The following is an 8,687-nucleotide window of genomic DNA, read 5'->3' as shown; positions in this document are numbered from 1 at the left end:
CGTACTATTGCCATTTATTAATGTAAAGACAGTCACGCAGAATGATTGTAATAAAGTGTGTTCAGCATAAAATACTTTCTTTTTCATTATAGCTTTAATACAGATTAGTCACTTATTAACATGCTGCAATGATAGCTACTTTTGATATGTTATGGTCATCATTTTTTCATCTTATTGACTGCTCTAATTGTGGCTTTCCAGCCATGGTGTGGATTGTATATTACTCACATTGCATAATGGCCTGTGACAAGAATGACAGTAGTGGTGATGTCAGACCCTGAAGAACACAGAAACCAAAACAGGTAATGGCGGTGAACCTGAGACGCTACGGCGTCCAGTGTTTAATTAAATAATAAACAAACCAAAGATTTAAACAAAACACACAACTGAAAATAAAGGGCCGTTGGCCAAACAAACAGACAGACAAAACGCAAAACGGACGTGGACGAACCCAACAAACAAGTACCGTGCTGGTTTTTAGCCAGCACGCTGTAGCAATTGCTTATATTTTTAAATTAACTCTCCTCTCTCTCACCTGTTCTCCACTTTCCAAACACACAACCCCGAGTGAGTGAAAACATGCTGCTTTTATGCAACTGTACCGAGTACTACAAGTGCACATTAATTAATTAAGTGTAATTTCCCATGTTCACATATTAGATTTTACCTGCACTTGAAGTGCTGTGCAATCCTCTTGCCTAAATACAAATATACATTTTAAACACTTGTGCTTGTAACCCATATTTATATCCCCTGTATTTTATAAATAAACACCAACATTAACACACTACAGACAACATAAGACACTAATAAATATAAATGGGCGGGACACTCCACCACATGGCCTAAAACACTTCAAAGCTGGCACTGTTTTTTCTATGCTAATATATTTGAAACTACCAATTTTGCAAAGGAAGCAAGCATTCCAGATAAAGTTTACTTATTCATTTTATTTCTGCTTCTGCTGTCAAAGTATCATGCCTCAAGCTTTGTATTAAACATCTTACTTATGCAATGGTTTGTGCCTCCACACTTGTTTTTATAATGAACGCCTTCACGAACGCAATACAGGTTTTGTTCATAAATAGGCCTTTTAATGTAAACAACAATGCAATCAAATAAAGAACACTAACGTGTGAAGAGCGCTGACCGCAGCAGCAAATTAGCAAAACGGGGGCCCTGTCAAGGGAAACAATGCAATAGTTTGTTCTTATGTTACACATTGGCCCGTATTCTGTTGCTAAGATTGCTTGCAATAAATGCTAGTGTGGTGATAGCAATTGCATGACAATCCTGTTATTCTTTTGTACTAGTTACCTGTGATGGGGAAATAAAGCAATTGACCATGACACCAATACTGCCTTTTGCCGATTTACTTTTCCAGTACACTATTTGCAAATCAATCTGATTATACAGGCTAATCTACAGAATGGCGAACTGCTCTTCCATCATGTTTTATTACATCACAATAGCAAGGGGGAAAAAGCATCACTCACATTTAAAAAAAAATAAAAAATTCGATTCGTAAGTCTAAACTGACAGATTAAGTTGCTAAAAGCAAGACAATGCTTTTCACTTACATAAACAGCTCATGTCTCTGTATCTAAAATGGATGGATTTAATTACACTCAAGAAGATTATTTTTTAGTAGGGAAAGTTCTTGTATAAAGAGACGGCACACTTTGAGATAAGAATAGTTTTCTATTTTACTAAAGGTGCATGGCTAAGTATGTGAACTTGCCTGGCACATTGAATGCATGCCTGCCACAGCACTCCCCTGGGTCCTAAAACCTGCTACATACAGATGGGGATTACAGTAATCACACACTGGCCATGAATTTTGTCAACATTAAAGAGAAGGGTCCAAAATACGGGAGACTCCCAGTGAATACGAGAAGAGTTGACACATCTGTTATTAGATTGCTAACACATTCTGGGAGCTGTCACTAAAGGCCAGCACTATCACAGACAGCACTGCACTACTGTTCATGAAGAAATTGTATTTCACCACTTTCACGTTAGCACTCACTCTGGACTTGTGTTTGTGTTTGTGCTTTGTGTGTCTTTATACTGTGTTTATTATTTTGGGACTGCACCCCATGGTTTAAACTGTGCATTACACATTGCCAGGGATTATTATTTACAGTCGCCAAAACGACCTGGATTGAAAACAAAAAAAATAATTGTTTGGACCATGAACTTTGTTGTTTGTCATCTGTTTATGCATTGCATCACCTCTACAACTGCGCACTGCAAACCACCTTGCCACAGGGACCCTAAGTCCTATCAAGGTAAAGTGAAGTTGTATTGGGGAATTGATTTTATATGGTGGGGTAAAAGCCTCTGAACACTTAGGGTTGTAATGCAATAGACCTGGTTTATATACCAACTGTGTGTAATTCAGATTGTCTTCTGGCACATTTTGATGTGTACAAATATTGTTTCAAAGGATTCATAACTTAAAAAGAAAACATGAAGACAAGATTTTGTTATTGTAATAATAATACAAATTTTTATTCTGAGTTCTGCCATTCTGGCTTTTCTGGGTTTTACCCAGTCCCTTGCAGAGGCAAGCAAAGAGTACCAGAGATTAGAGGAATTCACTAACAATTAATTATAAAAAATAAAAATGGTGTATTGGGTTAGGTAGTTCTATCGTAATTTTAAAAGCTTAATAAATATATAATGAGGTGTTACATACATGGTATACGTGTATAATAATTTTTAATATACAAATTGATAATGAATCTTCTTCACAGTCTGTGGAGTTTTTAAGGCTTTTAGATTCTTTAGACTACATCCAACATTTTGCAGGGCCTACGCACAATCATAGCCATACTTTAGACTTGGTCATCTCTTAGGGCATTCATAGTCTATCAAAATTAGATCTTGCTACCTCCGATCATCTTACTATACTTTTTAATATTGAGTTGCCCTTACAAAATAAAAGTGCATCACTCCTTCTATGTCATTGACAGTTAGTTGACAGCTATAACAGTATCTTAAAAACTACCTTTGATATAGTAGCCCGGGTCAAAAGTTGCACTGTCCCCTCTAAACAAACTTCACCTTGGGTAACTGTTGACATTCGCCAGATGAAAAGGGAAGGTCGTAAATTGGAATGCAGATGGAGGACTAAAAAATTGCGTATCCATTTTAAAATCTGGACACAGCATCTGGTGAATTTCAGTAATGTTCTGAGGGTAGCCAGAAGTTCATATTTTTCCATTATTATTAATGCAAATAAAAATAACTCTAAGGTTCTTTTTTCAACCATTGAAAAATTAGTTAACTCATCTTTTACTACACTTCCTTTGATTGAAGCCACATCTGCTAAGTGTGAAGAATTTCTTAATTATTTTCAAAATAAAATAATCAATATCAGGGAACAAATCTCTCAGAATGGCCCAAACTCAAATGTACCCAATAGACCAGTTGGTTTTGTCATGGAATCATTTTTTCCTAAAAGACCTGAATAAATTAGTGATGAAGATGAATTCCTCCACTTGTATTTTAGATCCAATCCCCACTAAATTCCTCAAAGGTATTTTTTTTATGATTTTTGTCCCTTTGTTTTAGAAATTATAAATAAATCCTTGACAACTGGAATAGTTCCTGCTGCTTTTAAAACTGCCATGGATAAGCCCATACTCAAAAAACCTAACTTAGATCTGACTATTTTAAGCAACTTTAGACCTATATCCAATTTACCTTTTACCGCTAAGGTTTTAGAGAAGGTGGTGGCTGGCCAACTCAATATATTTCTTGGCGATAACCAAATACTTGAAGTTTCAATCAGGCTTTAGATCTGGTCACACCTTGACTCCCATCAGTTTTACAGCTGTGCCTATTTGCTTTGTGCTCGGCAACGTTGCCCCAATGGTTTCTTGAAACTTGGCTTGTGTTTTTTATAGCTCTACTTTAAATGGCTGGGCACTTTTGATAACTTGTCGTTTTTTCACATTTCCAATGTGTTTTTGTTTCAGATATTTCAGTCGCTGACCAGTTGAACTGTGTGTAGATCCATCATAGAAAACAGCTGCAATTTGAGATTGCTAGTACAGCTGCATTGTTCCTGGAGCAAAGGTCTATTTCTGTTGATAACAGTCTTCTGTTTGCATTGCAACTTATATTTCGGGAGTCTTAATCATTTTTAAAGGGATTCGGAAACTAGTCAGATACATCCTTGCAATGCTTGATCTCATGATCAGATCTAAAAACACATCTACAAGAAGGAGTGAAGATAGACAGGCCTGTGTGACAATGTTTTCAGCACGATTTTTAGCACAATTAAGGAGGTTATCTCAGCTGTGCAGAAAATGCACTAAATTGTGTAATGAACTTTCTCTGGAAGCTAGCTGAGGAAAATGAAAGACTGAATATTGTATGTCTGCTCTGCAAATTGAGTTAGCTGCTGTATTTGTGATTTAGCACAGAAGACCGGGGTTGGATCGTCAGTCACTGCCTTATATTAAGTTAGGTTGTCATTTTCTTTCCAGTGTTCTCTACATGTCAGACCCATCCTAGCATTTCCAGCAGTAGACATGTACCTCTGAAATGGCTTCCCTACCTGTGGGTGGCCCTGTGGTCTGTTGACGAGCAGGATCTCTGATATTGAATTTCCCTGACCCTGAGTGGATGTTTGTGGACGACCTCAATTAAAGTGCTGTATGTATTGAGTTGAATAAAAAGAAGATAGCAAACCCCACTGAGCTTTACTGGGACAAAATAACACTCAGAACAGCCACATAATGAGACATATGGTATTGAGTTGATTATGTTGCCCCATTCTGAACTTTCCATTATCATATAATACAATAGCTAAATTGCTAACTGCTGTTCTGTAAGATGTTTAACACGGTACAGTGCAGACTACAGGCTGGCTTCTGAACCTGGAGCACTTATTTCCATTATTGTAAACAACTGAAAAGACAAAGAAGATGACAGTTTTTAACACTGCATCATATTAATGCACAACGAGAATGTTTCTGGAGGGTGAGACTAAAAGGATTACTGCCAAGACAGGTAAGGCTTGAAATAAAAAGGCCCTCAGAACTTCTCAAATTAATACAATTGTATTTCTCTATGTTCATTTTAAACTCCAGAGGGCGAAATTGCAGTGTATGTGGCATATTGACAATGCTAGTGATCCTTCTTGGTTTCAGCTCTTTGAGTGGCTATGAGGTCGACTTCAGAAACACAGGAAGCAGCAGCGTGAGTACACATTGGAACAAAGCACACCGCAGTAGGACGTGGTGAGAAGTACGGATCCTAATTTACTTATAAAATGTACGTAGACTATGCGAGGTCTGTTGAAAATGAAAATTAAGTTTATAAATTACACAGCTGCTGTTGTAGTTTGGCATATATAGTATATCATGATTGTGAAGTATGTTTCATAGCTTGTACTTGAAAAATATTGTTGAAAGTACAGCTGTCGCCAAACGTTTTGCATCACCCTAGCCTAGGCTATAGAATTAACTCATTTTGCTTCATAAAGTCGAATGAAACCTGCTGGATAATGTTACTTTAACGTATTGAATTACATATTGCTTTGCAGTTTTCCATGCACTTAATAATAAACTGGCAATGTGACATTTCGAAATGTACTACTAGCAGTGTTGTGTCTTCTGGTAGACTTTTGCGATATTCTTTTGTAGTTTCTTCGATTATATGTTAACTAAAATATTTTTTTTTTTAATTAGGTCTCAATTCTTACATTTTAGGTTACTCAAAACATTTGGCTGTAGCTGTACAGTAGATGCAAAACAGAAAATGCAAGTTAATAGGCAAACGTGCACCAATATTGACTAAACCGAAATCTTTAGCTGACGTAGGCGTTGTGCTTTCTCGTTTACCGTGTATGAATGCGAAAAATGAATTCAGTCTGGTTAATTATTGACATGTTGTTCTTTTTCATGGATTGTAATTTAAATGCAGTTCAGTTTATCATCTTCGCTGTTATTGGGTTCAACGTGGTTATCAATTAACATTGTTTTAATTGTAAAAGTATTTCAGTTGCATAACATGATATCCCTTATCTCTTGATATAGCGCAACTATTATTTATTATTATTATTATTATTATTATTATTATACTGAATTAACAGACCAGCTAACAAAATTACTTTGCTGCAATTTCGCCAGCACTTTGGAGTTTCGTCGTGACTACGTAGAACATAAGAAAGTTTACAAACGACAGTAGGCGATTCAGCCGATCTTGCTCGTTTGGTTGTTAGTAGCTTATTGATCCCAGAATCTCATCAAGCAGCTTCTTGAAGGATCCCAGAGTGTCAGCTTCAACAACATTACTGGGGAGCTGGTTCCAGATTCCCACGATTCTCTGTGTAAAAAAAAAAAAAAAAAAAAAAAAGGGGCTCCTATTTTCTGTTATGAATGCCCCTTTATCTAATCTCGACTTGTGGCCCCTGGTTCCTGTTTCCATTTTCACGTGGAAAAAGCCCCATGGGTCGACATTGTCAGTACCTTTTAGAATTTTGAATGCTTGAATCAAATCACTGCGTATTCTTATTCAAGACTGAATAGATTCAATTATTTTAACCTGTCTGCAATTGATATGCCTTTTAAACCCGGAATAATTGTCGCAGCTCTTGTTTGCACTCTTTCTAGCGCAGCGGTATCCTTTTTTGAGGTGACCAGAACTGAACAGTGTTCTAAATGAGGTCTTACTAATGCGTTGTAAAGTTTTAACATTACTTCCCTTGATTTAAATTCAACACTTTTCACTGTATATCCAGGCAACTTGTTGGCATTTTTTATAGCTTCTCCACATGTCTGTATAAAGACATCTGAGTCAACATAAACTCCTAGGCCTTTTTCATAGATTCCTTCTTCAATTTCAGTATCTCCCTTATGTTATTTATAATGCAAATTTTTTATTACCTGCATGCAGTACCTTACGCTTTTCTCTATTAAATGTCATTTCCCATGTGTCTGCTCAGATCTGAATGCTGTCTAGATCATTTTGGATGACTTTTGCTGCTGCAACAGTGTTTGCCACTCCTCCTGTTTGTGTGTCATCTGCAAATTTAACAAGTGTGCTTACTATACCAGAATCAAAGTCATTAATGTAGATTAGGAAGAGCAGTGGACCTAATACTGATCCCTGTGGTAGTTTGTAAAGTGCTTTGTGATGGTGGTCCACTATGAAAAGCACTATATAAAAATAAAGATTATATATAAATTTGACTGACACTCCACTCCATACAGTTTTACACCCAGTTCAATTAATTGAACAATGTAAAACTATATGAATGTATATTGGTCAACCCTTTATTTGAACATGTTATAATTAAGGCCCTGAGAAAGTTGCAGATTTTTTGTACAAAATTCAAGGCAGTTTCGTGGGTAAAGTATAATTTTTCACAAAATATGCACAGAGCTATTTAATAAATTGTATGTGCAAAGTATCTTTTAATTAACTTTAAAAAATGAATATCTAACGATTCTTACCTTGAACTGTAGATGGCACTAATCCCCACTGTTCGCACCACCATTTGTTACATTCCTTCTGAAAAAATCACGTAACTTTTCAAGGGGGATGTTTGCACAAACAAACGCCACTGTCAGATAAAAATGTAGGGCGTTTCGTGCTTTCGGTTTTCAGTCGACTTTTGAAACAGAAGTTACTGTAGTTTATTTCTTAGCCAGAGCTGCAGTTGTAGTGCATTCGATTTCGGCCTTTCTCTTTCGCTGGATACTGGAATGCAGATGCCGGTCAACAGACGATTTCTGTAGTGATCTACAGTATTACAGGAGGTCGCTGTTGATCTGTTGAAGTTTCTGGGCAGCGAGTTCATTTTGACAGTTGCGTTATTTAATCACACATCTCTCTGATCATATTTTCTTTACTTATTCATGTATGTATATACTTGTATTTGTTGAGTTTATGTAACGTTATATCGGGTGGTCAAGAGTTCAGTTCTCATCATCATTTTTTGTTTAAGCGTGACACAGTACAAAATAACAGATTCAATTATGTCAATCTTTATTTAAAAATTAGTTAAACAAAATAAAAATAAAATGTGAAAAAAAAAAACCTTCTCCTGATTCTTCTTATGTATAAGTGACTCAACTTTTTTAAATGAAAGTTCCAATTAAACATGTTTACTCGGGCAGGATCTTTTATTTTTTTCAAAAATCACTTTATTTGTTACAGATCATAATAGCACTGTATTTTTTTTTTTAATTAATAATTGCCTTACTACACCAGTAAATTAGGACTAAAACCCTGCATTTTATTTCTAGCATTTTAACAAAATAATCCCATTTACTGCCATAAATGGCTTGTAAACAATTACTTAATATAATAATCAATATCTCTTCGGATTTTTTGTAAACCTTGCAGACGTCAGGACGATTTCCCTATAATTTTATTTTATTTTACATAAAAGGGATGTTATATTACTTTGTATAAAAAAAAAACTGGCTCCATTTAATTGCCTGTAGCACCTCAATTATATATCTGTCAATGTGAGGAGTAGGCATGAAAGGTTTGTAAAGGTTTTTGTCATTTTATTCTGTACAGCTTTGGAGGTAGTACTGTCTTTTTTATCCAATGTTAAATAAAAAGGCACAAGTTCATAATTAACTAGTTTGCTAGTAAGAATGGAACATCCCTTGGTAATGTTACCTCTTGTTCCTCAGTAACATAATTTAAGGGTTCCA

At 35.8% G+C, this 8,687-nt stretch overlaps 1 protein-coding gene across 3 annotated transcripts in view; it reads left to right on the top strand.

Annotated features, from left to right (window-relative positions):
- Positions 1–5,179: 5,179 nt before the first annotated feature.
- LOC121314248 (thiamin pyrophosphokinase 1-like) overlaps positions 5,180–8,687 on the top strand; it is a 122,912-nt gene continuing 119,404 nt past the window's right edge. For 2 of the 3 annotated variants that reach the window (XM_041247296.1, XM_041247298.1), the window contains exon 1: positions 5,191–5,289. The gene's annotated coding sequence lies outside the window, so the exon portion shown is untranslated. Of the gene's footprint in view, positions 5,290–8,687 lie in introns of all 3 variants that reach the window. The other variant, XM_041247297.1, reaches the window with a different exon arrangement.

The sequence above is a fragment of the Polyodon spathula genome, chromosome 4 (genome assembly GCF_017654505.1).
Source record: "Polyodon spathula isolate WHYD16114869_AA chromosome 4, ASM1765450v1, whole genome shotgun sequence".
Lineage (NCBI taxonomy): Eukaryota > Metazoa > Chordata > Actinopteri > Acipenseriformes > Polyodontidae > Polyodon > Polyodon spathula.
This window is presented reverse-complemented; position numbering and strand designations above follow the sequence as displayed.